General features: G+C 37.3%; 1 long non-coding RNA gene across 1 annotated transcript in view; it reads left to right on the plus strand.

Annotated features, from left to right (window-relative positions):
• Positions 1–8,538, plus strand: part of LOC125279106 — a 39,373-nt gene extending 30,835 nt beyond the window's left edge. Inside the window, exons 2-5 of the long non-coding RNA XR_007187315.1 lie at positions 2,630–2,705; positions 3,092–3,603; positions 4,830–4,928; positions 7,968–8,538. This is a non-coding gene — a long non-coding RNA (uncharacterized LOC125279106). The remainder of the gene's footprint in view (positions 1–2,629; positions 2,706–3,091; positions 3,604–4,829; positions 4,929–7,967) is intronic.
• The last annotated feature ends 13,657 nt before the right edge of the window (positions 8,539–22,195 follow it).

Genomic DNA, 22,195 nt, shown 5'->3' on the forward strand with positions numbered 1-22,195 from the left:
GACTCTTGAAGGATCAGCACCACATCCTCTCGTACCACTGTTTGTTTGAAGAATTCATCTTCCAGAATCTGGCAGTAAGTCTTGGGGGTTCATTTTTAGTCCATCTCTGCAAAATGGACTTCAGGGTAGGAGATGGACTAAAAATGAACTCCCAAAACTTACTGCCAGATTCTAGAAGATGAATTCTTCAAACAGTGGTACAAGAGGATGTGGTGCTGGTCCTTCAAGAGTCACTCTCAATCTGTCTGTCTATAAAGCCTATAAAAAACATGTATTTTACAACACTCCAGCTTGTGATCCTTATTAAGTGGGGGTCATTTTTTAGGATTCTTTACCTAACCTAAATCTCTGAGATCCTGATACCTTGCACTTCTGGAGACTCCAGGTAGGTTGCAGTTCTGGAAATGGTGACGCTAGAGACTAATGGGTTTCTGATGGTTTCACACTTAATTATTTGCCTTAATTCTTAATTATTTTGCAGTTAAAGGGTTAGTTCACCCAAAAATTAAAATAATGTCATTAATTACTCACCCTCATGTCGTTCTACATCCGTAATACCTTCGTTCATCTTCAGAACACAAATTAAGTATTTTTGATTAAATCCGATGGCTCAGTGAGGCCTGCATTCACTGCAATGACACTTCCTCTCTCAAGATCCATAAAGGTTCTAAAAACATATTTAAAATAGTTCATGCGAGTTCAGTGGTTTTACCTTAATATTATAAAGCGACGAGAATACTTTTTGTGTGCCAAAATATCAACTTTTCAACAATATAGTGATGGGCGATTTCAAAACACTGCTTCGGAGCTTTACTAATCGAATTAGTGATTCGGCTCTCCTATCAAACAGCTAAACTGCTGAAATCACGTGACTTTGGCGCTCCGAGAAACTGATTCGATTCGCAAAGCTCAGAAGCAGTGTTTTGAAATAGGTCCATCACTATATTGTTGAAAAGTCGTTATTTTGTTTATTTTTGGCGCACGAAAAGTATTCTCGTTGCTTTATAATATTAAGGTAGAACCACTGTAGGAACTGTTTTAAATAAGTTTTTAGTACCTTTATGGATCTTGAGAGAGGAAGTGTCATTGCTGTGAATGCAGGCCTCACTGAGCCCTCGGATTTCAACAAAAATATCTTAATTTGTGTTCCGAAGATGAATGAAGGCCTTACGGGTGTAAAACGACATGAGGGCGAGTAATGACCCAAATGAGCATTTTGCTGTCCATTGATCATGCTTTAAATTGGCAATTTCTAGTATTGCATTAGTATTGCATCCTTCTCATGAGCATTTAATAATTGTTGACTTTTCAGTCTGAGTTAAATCTCAAAATTAATAGTTATTAAGAATGATGTGGTTAGGAATTGGTAAAATATGCCTATATAAAAAAAATGATCAGAAAATCAACTTGCCTAACAATTATGCATGCCGTGTAGATGCCAACAAAGAACCTTTATTTTTAAGTGTGTTCTCAAATTTTTCAAATCTCAAACTGTTTCTCTTGATCATATTGCTCTCAAAGGGATAGTTCACCCAAAAATGAAAATTCTGTGGAACACAAAAGATACTTTTAGAAATGTCTCAGTGTTTTCCATTCAGTGAAAGTCAATGAGCTCCAATGTTGTTTAGACATTCTTCAAAATATGTTCAGCATAAGAAAGAAAGGATTGGAGCCGATGTCCCAAAACTTGCCTTCTCTTCTGCTACACACTGAAGTATCTACTTTTTCACAAAAAAAAAAAATAAAAAAATACTTTTTATAATCTGGGCTGGGCTTGCTTGTTTGTTTTTTAATAACAAAAAAGTTATTTTATTTTTGGCAAATGTAAAGGCCCTTTCACACCATAAGTGAAATGAAGAAGCCTCAGGCTGGAGGAAATGCAAATTCACGCCTGTGCGGTAGAGGGCGCAACTCAGACAAGAAAGTTCAGCAGTCTTCAACAATAAAAAAGAAACGCATGTTATGTTTATCAAAAGTCGTTTTTGCTAATTAGTATGGTTGAATTGGATCATTGAAGATCAGCAGCAAAGACACTGGTTGATAAAGTGAGATTAAATACATAAAGTATATTTGTGTTATTTAACATTTAATTTGTGCAGGTTTGCGTAAAATTCTGAGTTTGCATGTCACTGTTTTTATTCATTTTGAGGAATACCGAATCTGTTTTAGTAAATGCCTGTTCACATTTAGTCTAGAACTACAATACCCATCATGTTCACACAGCGCACACAACACTTCTGAACTTTATTTCTCTCTACATGGGGAGAGGAGAGCTGTCAGTCATTAAATAGGAAAACAAAGTAACTTGCGTTACTTATTTGAAAAAGTAGTTACTTTACTAGTTACTTGGAAAAAGTAATCTGATAACGTAACTCGCATTACTTGTAATGTGTTACCCCCAACACTGCTGCTACTCGATGAAACGAGTAACTTGTTTTGAAACTATTCGCTATTTTGCATGCTATTGGATTCCCTAATTAAGTCAATAATTGATAGTTCAACTGGAGAGACTTCTGTCAAGGTCAATAACTTGTGTTTGTGCTTGTACTGTGCTGCCTATATATATATATAATATTTTTTTTTTTTTGGAACAGTGTGTTATGACTGACAGATATTTCTTTCTTCTTAGATCACTGAAGATGTTACTGGTCCCTTAATCCTCCACTTATATGTTTGACCTTTCACTTCAGTGCAACAAGTCAAAGGTTAGAGGTGAAAGACAATCTGCTTTTTTTCCCCTTCAAGAATGCCTCTAGGAGTGTCACATAGATGTGCAGTGAAGTGTCTGAGCAAGGAAATCATGTGACCATTAGATTTTTTTAAAACAAATCACTAAAACCACCTAATGAACATATACTGTGCTTCATTTTTATTTTACAGCTGTAAAATGACACATTGTACATGCTGCATACTGTATTTTTGCTTATGATATTTGACGATTATTGGTATTTTATAAAAAAGAAAGTCTGCTGCCCCACTGTTTACTTTCAAACACACACACACATTCCCATATGCCACTAATGTTTTAATGTATTATTATTTTTTCCATGTCCCCATGATGGCCTTGTTTGTCCTCTTCGTTGCGGTTCAGAAAAGGCTTTAAAATGTGCGAGTCAAATGAGGAGAGGACTTTTTACCACCACACACCGAAATGTTATGCAACAGTCCCTAAGCCACACTCCCATGTGTCCACATGGACCTTTGAGAAAGCAAGCGAGTGAATAAAAGGACAAGATGATCAATATTAGAAGCAGATGTTGTGGATGAGAGTCCTGCTGTGGCCGTTGTGGAGGTCACTGGAGGTTTCGGCTGTGGCTCTTAATGGAGGAGGACACTCAAAGAAATATACGGTCAAGTGGTCAGATCTGCTTTTCTTTTATGAGTAGGGTATGCTTGTGAATCTCTCTGCTGTCTATTTTGTGTCTTTCTGGAGAACTGATCCAAGAGGGAAAAGTGTGATTTAACATTCATGAATTATGTTTTTTTGTGGATCTCTGATGGGAAATTTTTCTTTAGCCCACAGGTGGTGTTTTTGATTTACTTGGATGCACTTTGAGCCAAACTTGTTGGAAATCCCCAAATTATCATTTGCTGCTAATGAATGTAGGTATATAAAATTCTCCCATCACGAGATGCATATGAATTACCATTTCAGCCTCAGAGTACAAATAAAACTAATAATTGAGAGAAAGTTTAAAATAAAATAAAAAATCGCAAATGTGAGCTACACTACCATTCAAATGTATTTTTATCAACATTGAAAACAATTGTGCTACCTATGTTTTGTGGAAATTGACATTTTTCCCATTTATTTAAAAAAAAATAATTATACATGTCTTTTACTATCACCTTTGATAAATTTATTGTATTCATGCTGAATAAAAATGTAATGTGTAAATAAAGTAAACTAAGTAATTAAGTAAATACTGACCCCCAAAATTCCCAATTATTAAAGGCTGAAACTGAAAAAAAAAATAGTTGCAATTGTGATTTATATATAATGAAGCACATTAAAGCAAAGCGCTGTAGGTCAAAATGAAGTGGTTTAGGGGAGACACTGCGTGGCATGAAAGTAATCCCAGAAGCATGTAATTGTGAGCAAACAGTGTTTCTCAGCGTACAGCTACAGCAGGGTATTTTTCCACTGACAGGCAGGTCAGACTGTAGGTTAAAGGAAACAATAAGAGATGATAGAAACCAACGGAGTGTTTTTCTAGAGGCGTGGACGCACAGTTAAATAGGTGAAATATGGTGGCCTCAGCAGGTGGGGGGGATCTAGGTTATATCTAATAGAGTGAGAGATTGAGGGAGACAGACGAGAGGGAGCGTTTTCCCCCCGCTTTCGCCTGTCTGGGTTTTTCTTTGAGCTCAGCAGGACTGGTAGAGTCCGTCTGCTAATTCACATTTCACACATACCAACAGGAGGCCTCCGACAGACGGAGAGAGGGATTGTGGGAAGGAGTGAGGAAAGGCAGGACTGTACTAAGGGAAAGTGTGAACGGAAAGACGACATAGATTAATGGAAAATTTGTTATAGTAACAGCGTGAAAGTGGTGGATGTGCTGTAGAGGTCAGATGCTGAAAATGTCGATCAGTAGAAAAGTCGGTCAGTAGGTTTGGTTTGAGTTGGCATGACTGAGCCCCTGGCGGGCAGATTCCAGGGTAACGCCAGTTAAGGTGCCAGGCTTTGCCTCTCTCCTTGATACCTTTTTCCACTGTGCTGTATCCTATTACAGCAAGAAAGAAAATGTATTTATTAATTAGTGAAGAGGGCCGTGCACTGGAGATGCCCTCGCAATTTAACAGATCTGGAACCTTTTTTTTTGCAGAGAAGAGCGGGAAAATATTCCCATGTCTAGATGTGCCAAGCTGATAGACTCCTATCCAAACAGTGTTGTAAAAAAAAATAAAAGGGTGCTTCAACTACAGTAAGTATTACCTCAGGGGTGTGCACACTTATGTAGTTTTCAACAATATATGAAACCAACAATAAAGGGATAGTTCACCCAAAAATGAAAATTCTGTCTTTAATTACTGAAACTTTGATCATAAAAAGATCTTAGAACTAATCCATATGAATTGAGCGGTTTAGTCCAACTCACATCAGTTGTGGTAAACAGAAACTCAAACATGTTTGCTTGATGTGCGAGAACCAATGAGGTTCATTCTCAAATGTTACGCAGCACGTTTGAGCATCTAAAAGAACCAATGAGGTTCATTCTCCTGTTATGCAGCACATTTGATCTTCTGCAAGAACCAGTGAGGTTCATTCTCGTGTTACGCAGCATGTTTGAGCTTCGGCAAGAACCAATGAGGTTCATTCTCGTGTTACGCAGAATGTTTGATCTTCTGCAAGAACCATTGAGGTTCATTCTCGTGTTACGCAGAATGTTTGATCTTCTGCAAGAACCATTGAGGTTCATTCTCGTGTTACGCAGAATGTTTGATCTTCTGCAAGAACCATTGAGGTTCATTCTCATGTTATGCAGAACGTTTGATCTTCTGCAAGAACCATTGAGGTTCATTCTCGTGTTACGCAGAATGTTTGATCTTCTGCAAGAACCATTGAGGTTCATTCTCGTGTTACGCAGAATGTTTGATCTTCTGCAAGAACCATTGAGGTTCATTCTCGTGTTATGCAGAATGTTTGATCTTCTGCAAGAACCAATGAGGTTCATTCTCGTGTCACGCAGAATGTTTGATCTTCTGCAAGAACCAATGAGGTTCATTCTCGTGTTACGCAGCACGTTTGATCTTCTGCAAGAACCAATGACGTCATTCTCGTGTTATGCAGAATGTTTGATCTTCTGCAAGAACCAATGAGGTTCATTCTCGTGTTACGCAGCACGTTTGATCTTCTGCAAGAACCAATGACGTCATTCTCGTGTTATGCAGAATGTTTGATCTTCTGCAAGAACCAATGAGGTTCATTCTCGTGTTATGCAGAACGTTTGATCTTCTGCAAGAACCAATGAGGTTCATTCTCGTGTTATGCAGAATGTTTGATCTTCTGCAAGAACCATTGAGGTTCATTCTCATGTTATGCAGAACGTTTGATCTTCTGCAAGAACCAATGAGGTTCATTCTCGTGTTATGCAGAATGTTTGATCTTCTGCAAGAACCAATGAGGTTCATTCTCGTGTTATGCAGAATGTTTGATCTTCTGCAAGAACCAATGAGGTTCATTCTCCTGTTATGCAGAACGTTTGATCTTCTGCAAGAACCAATGAGGTTCATTCTCCTGTTATGCAGAACGTTTGATCTTCTGCAAGAACCAATGAGGTTCATTCTCGTGTTATGCAGAATGTTTGATCTTCTGCAAGAACTAATGAGGTTCATTCTCCTGTTATGCAGAACGTTTGATCTTCTGCAAGAACCATTGAGGTTCATTCTCATGTTATGCAGAATGTTTGATCTTCTGCAAGAACCAATGAGGTTCATTCTCGTGTTACGCAGCACGTTTGATCTTCTGCAAGAACCAATGAGGTTCATTCTCGTGTTACGCTGCACGTTTGATCTTCTGCAAGAATCAATGAGGTCATTCTCAAGTGTTACGCAGCACGTTTGAGCTTCCGCAAGAACCAATGAGGTTCATTCTCGTGTTACGCAGCACGTTTGATCTTCTGCAAGAACCAATGAGGTTCATTCTCGTGTTACGCAGAACGTTTGATCTTCTGCAAGAACCAATGAGGTTCATTCTCGTGTTACGCAGAACGTTTGATCTTCTGCAAGAACCAATGAGGTTCATTCTCGTGTTACGCAGAACGTTTGATCTTCTGCAAGAACCAATGAGGTTCATTCTCGTGTTACGCAGCATGTTTGATCTTCTGCAAGAACCAATGAGGTTCATTCTCCTGTTATGCAGAATGTTTGATCTTCTGCAAGAACCAATGAGGTTCATTCTCGTGTTATGCAGAATGTTTGATCTTCTGCAAGAACCAATGAGGTTCATTCTCCTGTTATGCAGAACGTTTGATCTTCTGCAAGAACCATTGAGGTTCATTCTCATGTTATGCAGAACGTTTGATCTTCTGCAAGAACCAATGAGGTTCATTCTCGTGTTACGCAGCACGTTTGATCTTCTGCAAGAACCAATGAGGTCATTCTCCTGTTATGCAGAACGTTTGATCTTCTGCAAGAACCAATGAGGTTCATTCTCCTGTTATGCAGAACGTTTGATCTTCTGCAAGAACCAATGAGGTTCATTCTCCTGTTATGCAGAACGTTTGATCTTCTGCAAGAACCAATGAGGTTCATTCTCGTGTTATGCAGAACGTTTGATCTTCTGCAAGAACCAATGAGGTTCATTCTCGTGTTATGCAGAACGTTTGATCTTCTGCAAGAACCAATGAGGTTCATTCTCGTGTTATGCAGAATGTTTGATCTTCTGCAAGAACCAATGAGGTTCATTCTCGTGTTATGCAGAATGTTTGATCTTCTGCAAGAACCAATGAGGTTCATTCTCGTGTTATGCAGAATGTTTGATCTTCTGCAAGAACCAATGAGGTTCATTCTCGTGTTATGCAGAATGTTTGATCTTCTGCAAGAACCAATGAGGTTCATTCTCGTGTTATGCAGAATGTTTGATCTTCTGCAAGAACCAATGAGGTTCATTCTCGTGTTACGCAGCATGTTTGATCTTCAGCAAGAACCAATGAGGTTAATTCTTGTGTGTTACACATTTTTGGGCGAACTATCCCTTCAATGCAAAAAGTACAGCCCTTTTTCATCATTATGGATAGACTTATTTATCACTGACCCAAGCTCTTATATACACACACTGGAGCCCAGGCATGCACATTCACGTGTAAAGACCAGACTTGTATCATCACTTCTTGATCATGTCTTTAGATAACTGGATTTCAGGATAGAGGCTGTTTGGATTATGGAAACCTGAGTCAGAACATCTTCATATGTATTCACTTCACCTATCTGTCCATCTCTCTCTTCCTTTGGTTTGCGTCCAGACGCTTGCTGTGTTGCATCCAGACGCTCGGGCCAAGTAAGAGCTGTTTCGCTGGAGGACTGTGGCTGTGAGGGATGTTTTGTGTGCTGTCCAGAGGCTGTAAATACCAGCAGAGCAAGAGTGGTTTATTTACTTTGGCTGAGACCTCAGCAGCTCAAACCCGAGACACGGAAAGAAGCTCTGATAATCCTACTTCTCTGGAACATTTGTCTCTGTGACTGAGCTTTTGGTTTCTAGATCCAGCCCTAGAGGAACAGAGATAGAGATGAGGAGTGATAGCATGATGAATCTGGACTGTCTCTCTCTGTCTCTGCGTCCTGAGGAGACGCATGACTGACAGCAAATTCACAGCTGTGAATAGAGCCGATTTATATGGCGGGGACAGAGTTTTACAGAGACCGTTGTGTATATAATCCATCAAAGTGTCTCCCCCTTTATGAACCGGGAGTTTTTTGTTGAAGTGTGTTTAATATTAATATGCATTTAATGTTATTTATTCATTCTTTTGTCCAATTATTGAATATTATTAAAATAGGACTGTCAAAGTTAATATTAAAGCAAGATTAAATGTTTAAAGTGTTTGAATTTTATGCACTTATTACGCAAAACACAAAAAGAAGATATTTTGAATAATATGTGTATCCAGACAATTGATGACCCCATTAACTTCCATAGTAGCAGCAGGGGGAAAAAATACTATGGAAGTCAGTCAATATCTGTGTTCAGCAGAAGAAAGAAATTTGTACTGGTTTGGAACAACTTGAGGGTGAATATATGATGACAATTTTAATTTTTGGGTGAATTATCCCTTTAATGTACATTTAAGTAAAAAGACTTTGTACATTATAACTGCAAAACAGATCAGTGCCCAGACGGCTGTGGACAGACCTGCAGGAGTGATGGATGGGAACCTGCCAGCTGATTTATGTAAGAGAGGAAGGGGAGGGGTACGTCCACATTAAACGCAGGTTTGAACCCTGCCAGAGGCTCTGCCGTCCCCTGGATCTTTGAAGTCTTGAGGGTAAGTGGTCTTTAGGGACCCTGTTTGTGGAGGCAACAGTGTGCCTGGATCTTGCAAAGTGCCATTGAGGGGTGTGGGCTTTAGAAATCCTGAATAAACCGTGTTTTGGACCATGAAAACATTTGGATTTCTTTTGTGACATCATATTTGGCTTTGTGTGGGTCTTTTATTTTTACCAGTAGACTTGTCATGGATGTTTTTACAAATTTCATCTTTGTTTTTAACAACTCTATCAGAGAGTTTATGAATGTGCTGTGCTCCAGGGTTGGGTCAAGCAACCATCTTCAAGTAATCAGAAATTCATCAATCATTTTTATTTGAAGGACTGGTTGGCAACACCTCCCAACCCAACAGTGCATCATGAGATCGTTTCCATTCTTTCTCTCTCTCTCTTCTTCATCCATGGCAAATATCTATGGAAAATTACAGCCTAATTACTGTGATTTATGTAAAATGTCAACTTTTGGTCCATCTGGGAAAATATCAGGATCTGTCTGTGGAATCTAGAGTGGATTTTTCTGAAGGGAAATGTGGCAGAGAAATAGGTGGAGAACGGGGAATCACTTACACAAAAAGATCATTTTTCATCTTCAGAGACAAAGGAGTACAATGCAAAGGATATCCAGATGCCTTCTTTGTCGGCTTTGTGTCACAGTAGTTCACTGATAAGTTCATGTTTCTATTTGTATGTGAGGAGTGAAAGAAAGAGATCAAATGACTGAATACTGCTCAATTTATATAAATAGATAATATTACTATTTTCTATTTTGAAGTGTAATTTATTCCTGTGATTGCAAAGCTGAATTTCCAGCAGCCATTTCTCTATGTCAAGATGTAGAACCAAGTAAAATGTAATAACATAGTACATTAAAACGTATTTTTATTGCAAATTTATTACAAATATCATGGTATTTTTAAGAAAAAAAAAATCATACAGTTAGGGTTATATTATTAGACAACTTGAAAAAAGTAATTTTTGTAAAATATGATTTGATTTACTGTACTAGGAGTCATCCCTTTCCTGTTTTATGAAATTGGCTTCTTGCATATTGGTTACACCACAGTGAATTACATTTAGTGGATAAACTCAAATATTAACAAAAAAATGAAACTCCACTACATATTATTCTTTTTTTTTTTTTTTTTTTTTTTTCAAGAATCACATATGAGACTTTCTCAGAGCAGTTATGCCACCTAGCAGTTTTGACCCCAAAAAGAAAATGTCATGAACGTCATCTATAAAGTATCCCAGAATGCCTCATTTCCAGACAGTAAACATATCAGACACAGGCTATTTCATGCATTAATCTCATCCCAGTTCTTTGTAAGTGTGTGGGAGGATGAGCCCTCAGTCAAGTCAAAACTGAGAGCACCGGAAAAGATTTACCCAGAATATCCCACACCATTATTAGTCATTTTAATCTCGTTTCCAATCCTGCTGGTGGTGGTGCATTTTAATATTGTTAAATCATGCTTGGGTGCTGCTGACACGTATATTAATGGCTCTAAAAAGTAAGTCAATTCCTGAGAGTCTGACCTTGTTTTGGAGGGTTTTGAGGTGTTATATTTATATTTTTATGGTGATATTGCTCATGAGTTTTATTGTAAAAGGTCTGGTCTATCTAGACTTTGTCTATAATCCCTGCAGAGAGCTATCTGTTAGCGTTTTCATTCAGTCTCAATGGCAGTTGCTTATCTGACCCTGGAAACATTATTAGCAATCTGCTTGTAGCAAGATTAGCAATTCAGGGAAGAAAGAGGCAGGAACCAGATAACATTTCACAAACTTTATTAAATATAAAATAAACAAACACAAAACGAAAGTAAAAGCGGTAGTCTCTTATGGACGACTGCCACACACACATGTAGCGGGTCCCGGCTAGGTCTCCGCTGGCAGATGTATAGATAATCCTCTGATAGGAGTGCTCTGGAAATATTACAAATATCACACAGAAATCAGTGACGCAGGACAACAGTTGCTCATTCTCCATTCACTCGGATTATATTTATTTTTAACTTCATTTTTTTAACTTTGTATCTGCAATCATGAATTACTTTCTGTTATTTTTGTCTGTTTTGCATTGAAGCACAGGTTATATCCACATTTGGATAACATGAAGTCTGTTTTCACATCAATGTATCCTCACAAATCTTCCAAACATTAACTTATTAAAGTTTGCATGAAACCAAAAACAAACATTTTTCCTTTAAATCCCATTTTTGGTCTATCCTCAATGATGTCGGCATTACTTTCTTTTAACACGTATCATCTTTGTCCTCTTATCAAAAGAGTATTTTTGTAATAACTGTACATTTTATAAGTGTTTACTTTATACAACAGAATAATTCTCATTTGCAGTTAAGCTGTATTACATTTACACTATAAGAACATAAACTCCAATAATAAACATATCTGCCTCATAACATGGCGCTCAGTTCTATGAACTGAATCTGTATCAATGTAATATTAACGCGCATGCGCCCTTAAATAAGGCCGCAGCCGTAACCGGTCTTATTCACATTAACTTTTTACACTTTTAACATTGTACTACACACATAGTACACTGAAATATCCCACAAATGCCCTGGAGCCGTAAGGAACAAATAAAATAACCAATCTGCGGACGTCGGCCGCCATTCTCTCAACTGTGTACTGTTAAACTTAACTGTTTAAACATTTGACATACTTTTCGCTTACAGAGCACACATCACAGGGGATTCATATTAGCTTATAAACATCTGTAGTCACATTAAAGGTGTGTAACTAACCTGGAAATATTACAAATATCACACAGAAATCAGTGACGCAGGACAACAGTTGCTCATTCTCCATTCACTCGGATTATGAGCTCATCTTGCTCTCAGTGTTGCCAGATCTCGCGAGACAAATAAGCAACCAGGCCTGTGAAAACAAGCCCAAAACAAGCGACTTTTTCTACGGACCCCCCCCCCCCTTATTGTTTATTAAAACTAATTTTGATGTCACCGTATAGTATTCTGTTTGAACCGTATTGTTTTAATCATCGCAGTTTCAGTGTTCATTTACCTAAAAATGTCACTATATATATAAGAAATATGATTTATAGAATTGTCATTTAATTCAGTGATAGTGTGTAACCTATTGTATTTTCTACATTTGTAGGAAACAACACACATAAACACGCTTCTCAAACAGCATCCCAAGATTGTTTTAGCCTATATCAACTGGATTAAAGTTTTTTTGTTTTGTTTTTTGGAAATCTGGAGTATTGCACCTCTTTTTAATGGAAGATAGGAGGAAGACAGTTTAACGCACATCACAGCCTATCCTACGTGATGAATAAAAATAACAAACACATTATGTAATATATATATATTTTTAAATGAGTACGGAAAATAAAGTTGGTTTAATCTAAAAGTCTTTAGAATTATAGAATAATCTGGCATCGTTCTAAAGGCAGCTGCCTGCGCTTGAGATGCTCTGTTGAATATTATGTTAATTACACAAACAATACGTTAAGCGTACATTTATTGAACAATGATTGATTAGCCTATATGTATTTATTTATTGTAAACTTTATTATTAAGTGAATTAAACATTTAGCTGGCAAGATATATGAGCGCATGATGTTTTATCCGCCGATCAGATGCGCGTCAAAGTTGTGTTCGTTACTATAGCAACAGTAGAATCCGGGTACAGTCAGTGTGTTTCAGAATCAATCATTGTAAAAAGAAATTTTATGTCGTGATCACGAGAAAAAACTCTGCTGTCTCCTGTGTGTATGGGGAAAGGGGAGGGACAGAGAGAACCGGCTAGACAAACTCCTACATTTAAATAACATATAGAAAATATCTGCTTGACAACTTATTATGGAGGTGGGGGGATCAAGCCCAAATAAGCAACTACACTTTAGAAACAAGCCCAAAAAAACGCGACCCGCGACTACCGATATTTATAAGCGACTTTACAGAAAAACAAGCCCAAAGTCGCTTATAATAAGCGGACTTGGCAACACTGCTTGCTCTGCGCAACGCTAAATGCCCCAGTGTGACGCTACTTGCAGCTACTGCCACCCTGTGTCCATTTTATGAACTACCTGTCATTATGTGCTTTTCCCATGATCTCTCATTAGTGTTCAATTATATAAATCAGAATGAAATAAAATACTATTGCAACAAAAGGAAAAGAAACAAAAAGTAATAATCTCAACAAAACTTATTTTGTGAGTGTCACACACACATAAACAAAACATAAATAGTTGAGGCCTGGTCCTCTCTTGTCGTTCCCTGCCATCGCTCCTCCTCCGTGAGAAACTCGAAACCGGTGCAAAAAACATTGCACGCTTTTGTGCAGGCAGTGCGGCACTTAGGTTTTGCGTTTCACAGTACTGGGAGTAATTCTTGTGAACCGGCAGCTCACACTGCAAGGACTCTCATCTGTTCTTTTCGAAGATGATAAACTGAAACTGAAACCGTTGATTCACTCGCTTTCTCATTCACATGGGTCTTTCTCATGCGCATAGTTTATATATTTAGTAGTGCTGTCAATAGATTAAAATTTTTAATGGCACCCTTTTTTGTGCAATTAATCGCACACTTATGGTGAAATTAAAGGTGTAATATTTTCTGTCCACTAGAGATCGCTATCCCACGGTAAAAATCGTGTTCTGGGGGTAAAATCTGTATTTTTGGCAGGGCTCCCCGGTAAAATTCACATTTAAGGGCTAATGCCGCGTTCCAGGCAACCCGTGTTTTTTCCAACCTTCTACCCATGAAAGTGCACTGGAACGGCAGTCAAACCCATGACTTCCCACCCGTGAACTCGTACTAGATCGATGTACTCACAGTTCCGCGCACTAACGTCACATAGCTCGCGAAACAACAATGACAGCCCCAGCAGATGCGGTGTTTATGCAAGTGCATAGTAAAATAACGTAAAATAAAAGGTATAACAGCTTCTGTTGCTTTATGCGCCATTTTTTCCCCCCTCCATTTCCCTCAAATAAGCAAGGAGTAAGCAACTTTGGCGATAGAAATAATTGTAGATGAGCATAAGCCCCGTATGGTCCGCCATGCTGGTTTGTTTAAACTCAGTTAGTTTGGCGTGACTTGAATGCTACAAAGTCGTGAGTCGTGGTTTGAAGTCGTGACTTACGGGCTCAAAAACCTGCCTGGAACGCAGCATAAATATCATGTTATTTGGGGTCGATTCAACCCGCGGACATGAAAATCAACCCGCGGAAACAGTGTAAAAGTAGCCCGATTCCGCGGGAAAACCGCGGACTTAGCAACACTGAAATGTGTACGAGGAAATAAGATGCTATCGCAGATTTTTTTCTGACCTGAGGGAGGGGTTCTAGCAGACCAATCACAGCCGCGTAGAATTGACACGTTGTTACATTTTTTTGAAAGGTGCACATCAGGCTACGCCAAGACAAGCAAGTTTCTAGGGTTGGAGTTGAACCGAACTTTCCGGCTTGGGACCCCCTTTTCTGCAGTGGAAATGCACGGAATATTTCAAGAACGGACACAGGCTGGGAGCACGGCATCTCAAACAAGAAAAATGTAGGTCAGGATTTGTTTTTGTCCATCAGGAATTGATTGGATGGTTGTGATTTGCTATTGGTCGATCTCATGTGATTGACAGATTGTCCCGCCCTCATGTCAGTAAACGTCATCAGAGATATGTTGCTGAAAGAGGTAGGTAACACTTAAAGCCTTAATGTATAAAATGCATTATATTAACTTTAATTTATATTATTTTAACTTTGGTTCCAATTATTTATGAAAAGATATAATGCATTATAACGTATAACGAATACCCACAATGCAGTGTTATCGTTATTTAAAGATTATTAGGGCATGTGAATTTAAAAAAAATGATGTGCACGGATAAATCATTTATAATAAATAATGCAATATTGCATAAAAAAAATATAAGAATTGGTTATTTTGATTTCATGGTGACTTTATCATCAGATGCTTAGTTACTTTCCCCAAATGTTTCGAGAGTCCCTCATAAAAAAATAAAATAAAAATATTACATTTACTTCTATCTAACAAACTAAACTTAAAAAAAAAAAAAAAACTTGAAATATTCTTTTCTTTTGTACTTTGACAAGATGTCCAGCCTGTGCAAATGAAAAACAGCCCCGCAATATTACCATGAACAGACGTCACCACCATAGGTGAGGGGCTTTTGAGGTGTGCCTCATTTAGTCTACATTTTCACAGCTGACCTTCGGGGAAGGAGAATAATAATTCCTGGAAAATCTGGAAGTTATTTTAATGATTCACAGATAGAGGTCAACTGTAAAGGAACAGTCGGTGTTCTCATTAGAGTAGTTGTTTTTTCAGTGGAAAAAACCAGAGCTTCCTCAACACAGTGTGTGAGAGTATATTTTCTTTTATGTAAAATGCATTTATGAGCGTACATGTTTGGGTCAAATATGGGTTTGTCAATATTTGACCCAAACAACAACCCAGCATTTTTTGACTGTAAGTGCTTAGACATAAATATAACAGAGAACTACACTTGACTGATCTGAATGAATTGTGTAGTGGAAAATGGGCAGAATATGTTTCCCAGCAGTGCAATAAGTGGTGAGTGAGTACGGTGCCCACATCAGCTGTTGTTGAGTCATCCAGAGAGAGAAGAAGCGAATACCTGTGTTATCTAAATGCAATGATTAATTTACTCACTTATGCATGGTCACACTTCTAAACATGTTTTGGCTAACCTCACTTGGTTTTTCCCCTAAACTCATCTTTTTGTTTTTTTGAGAATAACACTAGTAGTCATGAATAAAAAGAAGCAGCAACCCTGATCTAATTTTGTGACCATGTGAGGTATCACCATGTCTGGGTATTTTGATTTCCCTATCGCATGCACATTTGTCCTTGTGTTTCCTCTTTACCAACTTCCTGTCTCTGCAGTTTAGCAGAGACACTGTATGTTTATAAAACAATGATGTGAACTTATGATCAAATTATATATAAAGTGCCTTCTCAGTTAATATGAGGTCATAAACTGCATGAGAAATAATTACACCCCCAGTTTCACAGACAAAGCTAGTCCAAGACTAAATGCATGTTTGAGTTGTTTTAACTGGAAGTAACTTGTACTGACATATTTTAAAGGGATAGTTCACCCAAAAATGAAAATTTGATGTTTATCTGCTTACCCCCAGCGCATCTCTTATAGTAGAAGTTCCCATCCACTAGCATTATTTGACTGACAGACGGCAACGGTCGGAGTTAAAAATCATCATTTGTGTTCTACTGAAGAAACAAAGACACCTACATCTTGGATGCGCTGGGGGTAAGCAGATAAACGTCAAATTTTCATTTTGAACTATCCCTTTAAAATATGTCAGTGCCATTGTTTTGTCTCAAGATGCACACCAGTAATGTTGTTTTCTAGTGAACATTTTTAAAAGCTACTTAAATGCCCTAATTGAACTAAGGCCTAATCCTGGCTTAGGCTAAGCCCTGTCTGTGAAACCGGGCCATAGAACTTTTAGCTCTGTTCCAAAACTTTGTGGGTCACACTTTATTTTGATAATGCACTTTAGACATTTTACTAACTATAAATAACATGTCAACTCTTACTGGAATTTAGTAGATTGTAGTTTTTTTTTTTTTTTTTGGTCTTTTTTTAAGTTATCCCTGGATGCAGCTCTGTATAGAGTTAGTCCAGGAAGATTTGTCTGTAAGGGTAATGTTTAAACGCACAGCTGCCTGACAAATATAAACAGTTATCCCTCTGCGTGAGGAAGATCCATTAATTACCTTTCTTACATAAAAATGATCTACTCTGTTTCTGGTGGTGTTAGAACATAGTTATTTTATATTATTATTTTAATTTTACAAACTTTTACAATTTTAAAATTGAAATTTTTAAACAAACATATTTCCTTGCTTGGAAAAAATCTAAGATTGTTTTAAAGTTATATTTTTGACTTAACAGCCCAATTATTTTGTTTTATGCTTGAACATTTTGTGAAGTGACTATTGTTTTTCAAGAAAACCCTCTTGTTCTGTCATCATTTTGTGCCAATGTTAAGTTTTGCTTAGTCTTATGTAACTTTATTACTTTGAGTTTGATTAACAAACCATTTACCGTAATCGGTTTCCTCAAACCATTTAAGTAACGATATAGTTGTTAAGACTTAGTTCGATTTGTTAGCTGAATTCAAACTGAATGAGTGGAATAAACTTAAAATCTTTAAGTTGACTTTACTCTTATGATTGACTAAACCAACTTTAAAATTTAAGTGAATTTAACTCAATGCATATGAGTTTAGAGTACTTATACATATTAGTTTTAAAACTTAAGTTGCAGTAACTCAAACTATTTATCGGGTTTTACAGTGTTTAGATCCACTCTGACGGACAACAAAAAACTCCCTGAAACTTCCTAACTCTTCTATCCAGATAGCGAAATTCTCTGTTTTTACTGTTATTTCTATTTCTTATGTGTTCCATTATTATTATTATGTATTTGGTTCTTCTTTATGTAAAGCACTTTGAATTACCATTGTGTATGAAATGTGCTATACAAATAAAATTGCCTTGCCTTGCCTAGAAGACTCTTAGGTTAAGGTTAGGTGTTAGGGTTTGGATTAGTAGATTAAGTTGACATGTAGTTGCAAAGTCCCTTTAAGACAAGTCATTTCACTCGGCGGCCATCTTTGAAACGCCTCTCAGGCTATGCAAGTGCAGCTCCTATCTCTTTGAATGGGGAAATATCAAATTCTCCAAAGCTGTTTGCCAAGCTTTTGATTAAATTTCATATTTGAAATCACCAATGAAATCTGACAACTGTCTCAACAACAATAAATTGTTTCTAAATGCTCGAATCATGACAAAAAAAAACAAAACTGTATTTTTCAGGCTGGATCAAGCTAATGCGCATGTGCAGTCCTATAAGTGTCGTATTTTGGAGGCGCACGTCTGACGGTTCACCACTCACGAATGGCTCTTATTTAGAAGGCGGGACTTATTCCGCCATTTTGTGTGTTGCGCTTTCTCCAATTCAAAACAATACAAGTGACGCATTTTGTGTTATTCTGTAGTCTTTGCTAATAGTCAGTAGAACGTCTGTTGGGGAGCATCAAAACTCTACTCTAATGGAAGATGTATAGAGCTAATAGTTAGTAGAATATCTCAAATGGACCATCGGAATAAAGTGTTACCCTTTCTGAAAATGTTACTTTATTCCATCTGATTCATTCTGCAATGAGGAATACACACTTTTCATTGGCAGGCAATTTGCATTCTCTGGCTCTGAGACTCCCAGCACATGTCACAGTTGACTTAGAGAGTCAGAGGTAGAGAAGTTCATATCTCAGAGTGTTGCTAAACACCGACTTATTCTCACTGTCGGTTAATTTGTCTATCCACTGTTTTTCCGCTGCTCATTTAAAGACACGTGCACACTGATCACAGTATGGATCGGATTACATCTGTGCAGACAGTTTGTCCAAAGACCAGAGGCAGACACACCTGTGCCGCATGAAGACGGCAGACAAACTCAGTAGAACCTTTCTGGAACACGTCTAATACAAGTGAGCACATACGCATGTACAGATGCAGTAATTTCCTCTATTACTCAAGATTACGCATGGAGGGCTTCATTATGAGTGAATCACCAGTGAAAGTTGCTTTCCCTCCTACTTTTAAACAGTGCCTTGGGTTCAATTACAAAGGTGATTTATAAAAGGCAAAGTTCACCCAAAAATGAATATGTGATCATTTGATCACCTTCATTCTGTTCCAAACCTGTTTCAGACTTTCCAGTTTTTTATTTTGTATGCAGATACATTTCAGGACCATAAAAGTAAATAAAGTAGATAAAGCTATCAGAACAAGCCAAAATTTAAGTTGTTGCCGAGTCTTGTGAGCTGTTATCTGTAGTGACCAGATTATTGAATAAGTGAATTTGAAAACAGGATCACTCTGATTTAAGAATGAATCATTTGTGAATCAAACAGTTCACTGAAAAGATCTGACTCGAAATAATATATTTATGAATCAAGTGTCACTACTATACTTCTGAGAGGCCTAAAATATAGCATATGAATTATATGGACCACTTTTATGATATGTTGATGATGGCCATTCTCTATATGCTTTGATTGTATGGAAAAGAGCAGCATGAGCATTCTGCTAAACGTCTACTTTTGTGCTCCAAGTTTGGAACAAGATAAAGTGATTGCAATTTTCAGTTTTGGGTGAAAAGTCTAGTTTCATTACGCAAATTGCATTGATCTTAGATGCATACAGTGTTTGAGGGTGTTTTCAGTCACAAAATTGGATTTCTTTGTGGTTTACTGTTATATGAAGGCTTTGGTAAGAAGCTTGTGAGCTTCCCATAGTGTCATAGACGGATGAAGTGCAGAAAACAAATACACACATACAGTACGTGTAACCAGATTCACATGCTGCATATGTTCCACATTTGCGTCTTTGGCATCAGTCATTTAATCTCCTCGGTATTACTTTAGAAGCATCATTGTTCAAAGACAACCTACTGGAACTCTTAAGTGAAGATTTTAAAACGAATTAAGGCTTGTATTTTTCTTTTTCTCTACTGGGCACGCTGAGAAACAAAACAAAAACAGTTTCTCAGACAAAACAGCTTCGGGTCCGATTACAGCTTCTCATAAACATGAGTTTCTCTGCTGTGTTTTCTGCTGCATACAAAGAAAGCAAATATTTGGATCTCTCATTGTGCTTATATCATTCTCTCTTTTTTTGTCAGTTTACTGTTAAATGACATAACTATTTTAAGGGACAGAAGATTAAAGGCAGTGGAAGAGAAAAAGCAAGACCTGTGTTTGTGTGAGAATGTTTTTAATGTGCTGCTCCGCCATGTGGCTGCTATTGGTATTGCATTGGGCACGTATGTACTATAATGTGTACAATATGATATTCATTACTCTTGGCTCTGAGATATTATGTTTGTCAGCCATGAGGGGAAGAGTTTAAAAATGTTTGACCAGAAATCTTCGTATTCTTTCCAGTTTTTCTGATTCATCATCGGGTGGCACTGATTACTGGCCCACTACTATGTATGGGAAACTCATTTGTCTCATTTCCAGTGAATTTTTGACATTGTAGATTTATCTTTGAAAATCTTGTCTATATAAGATGAAAACAAATGCAGTTTATTGAACACATATAATAGTGTCAAGTTGTCCCTCTATATGGAGCAGGTGATTACAAATATCATATTACTGGGTTTTCTAGATTTTTTTTTTTTTTAAAGTTGTAAATAAAACAGATTATTGCAGTATATGTTTTACAATAAAATACTTCAATCTTTCCGTTTCAAAATTGTAGGTTTAATTCAATGTGTTACTTGCTGTTTCTTCTGTAATTAATTGTGAAATTTACTAGCAATTCATAAAACACCAAAAATGTAAAAGGTAAGGTACAGCTAGATGCAAAATAGATGTTATATCTGAAACTTTATCTGCTCGGATTGCTGTCGGACAGTTATTTGGACAGTATTTTGAGTATTTGTATGTTTTATATTGTTTTGTTTGGGTGTAATGCATTAGTAAGTAATGAATTCCTTTACTCTTTCAAGGAAAAAAAAAAAGTTATTCAGTTAAAGTTGGGGATTACTCTTAATTTTTCTGTAATTTAATTACAGTTACTGAACAATTCCATAAAACAACAAGTGGATAAAACATCAACATTGAATGTCTAATGATAAAACTTTGTTTTTAATGTAACCTTCTCCCTTTGGTCAGTTCAAGAATAATTTATGCAATTTTGATATTTATTTGAAAGACTGTCTATCCTTGTATTATTCATCTAGTCAAGGTTGATATGGGATTTAGAGAGTAATTCGTAATAAGTAATGCAATACTTTTTTTGAGAGAGTAATTAGTACAGTAAACTAATTGCACTGTTGAATAACTTTCCCAAATCCATCCATCCATCCATCCTTTTTGTTTTTTGTTTTTTTTGATTACTGTCAATTGTTTTCTTCTTGTGTGTGTGTGTGTGTGTAAGGCAGTACTGCTTGCTTTCTCGGAGGATACACAGGAGACACATCTTTCTCCTCTCATGCCATGTGATCCACAGACTCTGATGGTATCAGTGGAAATGCGTCTCAGATCCACTTCCACTTCAGAGTGTGTACTCTCCCCAGCGTCTATCTCACTGTAAGCACAGGAACAAAACACTCACCCACACTGTTAAAAATAATAGTGCAATGTGTTACTGTTTTTGTTTATACAGGAAATTAAACTAAGAATCATTGTCATATGTCGCTGGTTACATGAATGGAAGAGACTGGATGTCCAGCATCCTCCTCCGCTTCCTCAGACACGCCTTGCCTTGACGTCTCACGGGTCCGCATTGCGTTCTGAAATGTGAAGTGTTTACTTTTTCCAATCTTGGCAAGGAATAGGACTGTTCATATGAATTAAGCACTAGTGCACAATTAGATTATATTGGTGAAATACAGATCTGTTTACATTCCCTTTAATTCATTTGTCAGACACTTTAATTCAAAATGATGTGCAGTATGTTTTTACGACGAGGAGTGACTTTGTGTAAAGAACCTTGCTGGGAACTCATCAATTACCTCTTCTGGGGTTCGAACCTTCAACCTATCAGGCTTAATCTGTGGCTTAACCACTAAGCCAATGTTGCCTCACTATTCAAACCATCTCTGAGCAAAGTTTGGCAGCACACTTCTACACACACTCCGTTGACATGTTTGTGTATGTGTTAGAAAGCACTACGATTTCAACTCATATTTCTTTAACAAATTTAACACTTCATCTTCCATTTTGCTCAAAATTTTGTGGTTTCTTTACAAGCTAGAGAGCTGTGCCAGAGACTACATCATCATTTGTACTCTCTTCTTATGGAAAAACACTTTGTTTTTGTATACTGTATGCTTATTTGTGTGTTTGTGTCATTGGGAAAGACAAAAAGGGTGGGACGCAGAGAGAAAGACTGTACAAGCCAATCCCTGAGAATTTCGTAAATACTGTGACTTTTACAATGACAGTGTTGTAATGGAAAAGAGTGCATGTAACATTCCAAGGGGTATTGATAAGTGCAGGAAATATCCCACGCCCTGGATGTATCTGAGCAAGATGCAGTAAAAGAAAGAGGTAAAAGAAAAACAAAGAGCTTATTCACTAAACTGTTGCATCACTTTTGCACACAATATTTCAGCTCAAAAACCTGCATCTTGTATT

This window comes from Megalobrama amblycephala, linkage group LG11, assembly GCF_018812025.1.
Source record: "Megalobrama amblycephala isolate DHTTF-2021 linkage group LG11, ASM1881202v1, whole genome shotgun sequence".
Taxonomy (NCBI): domain Eukaryota; kingdom Metazoa; phylum Chordata; class Actinopteri; order Cypriniformes; family Xenocyprididae; genus Megalobrama; species Megalobrama amblycephala.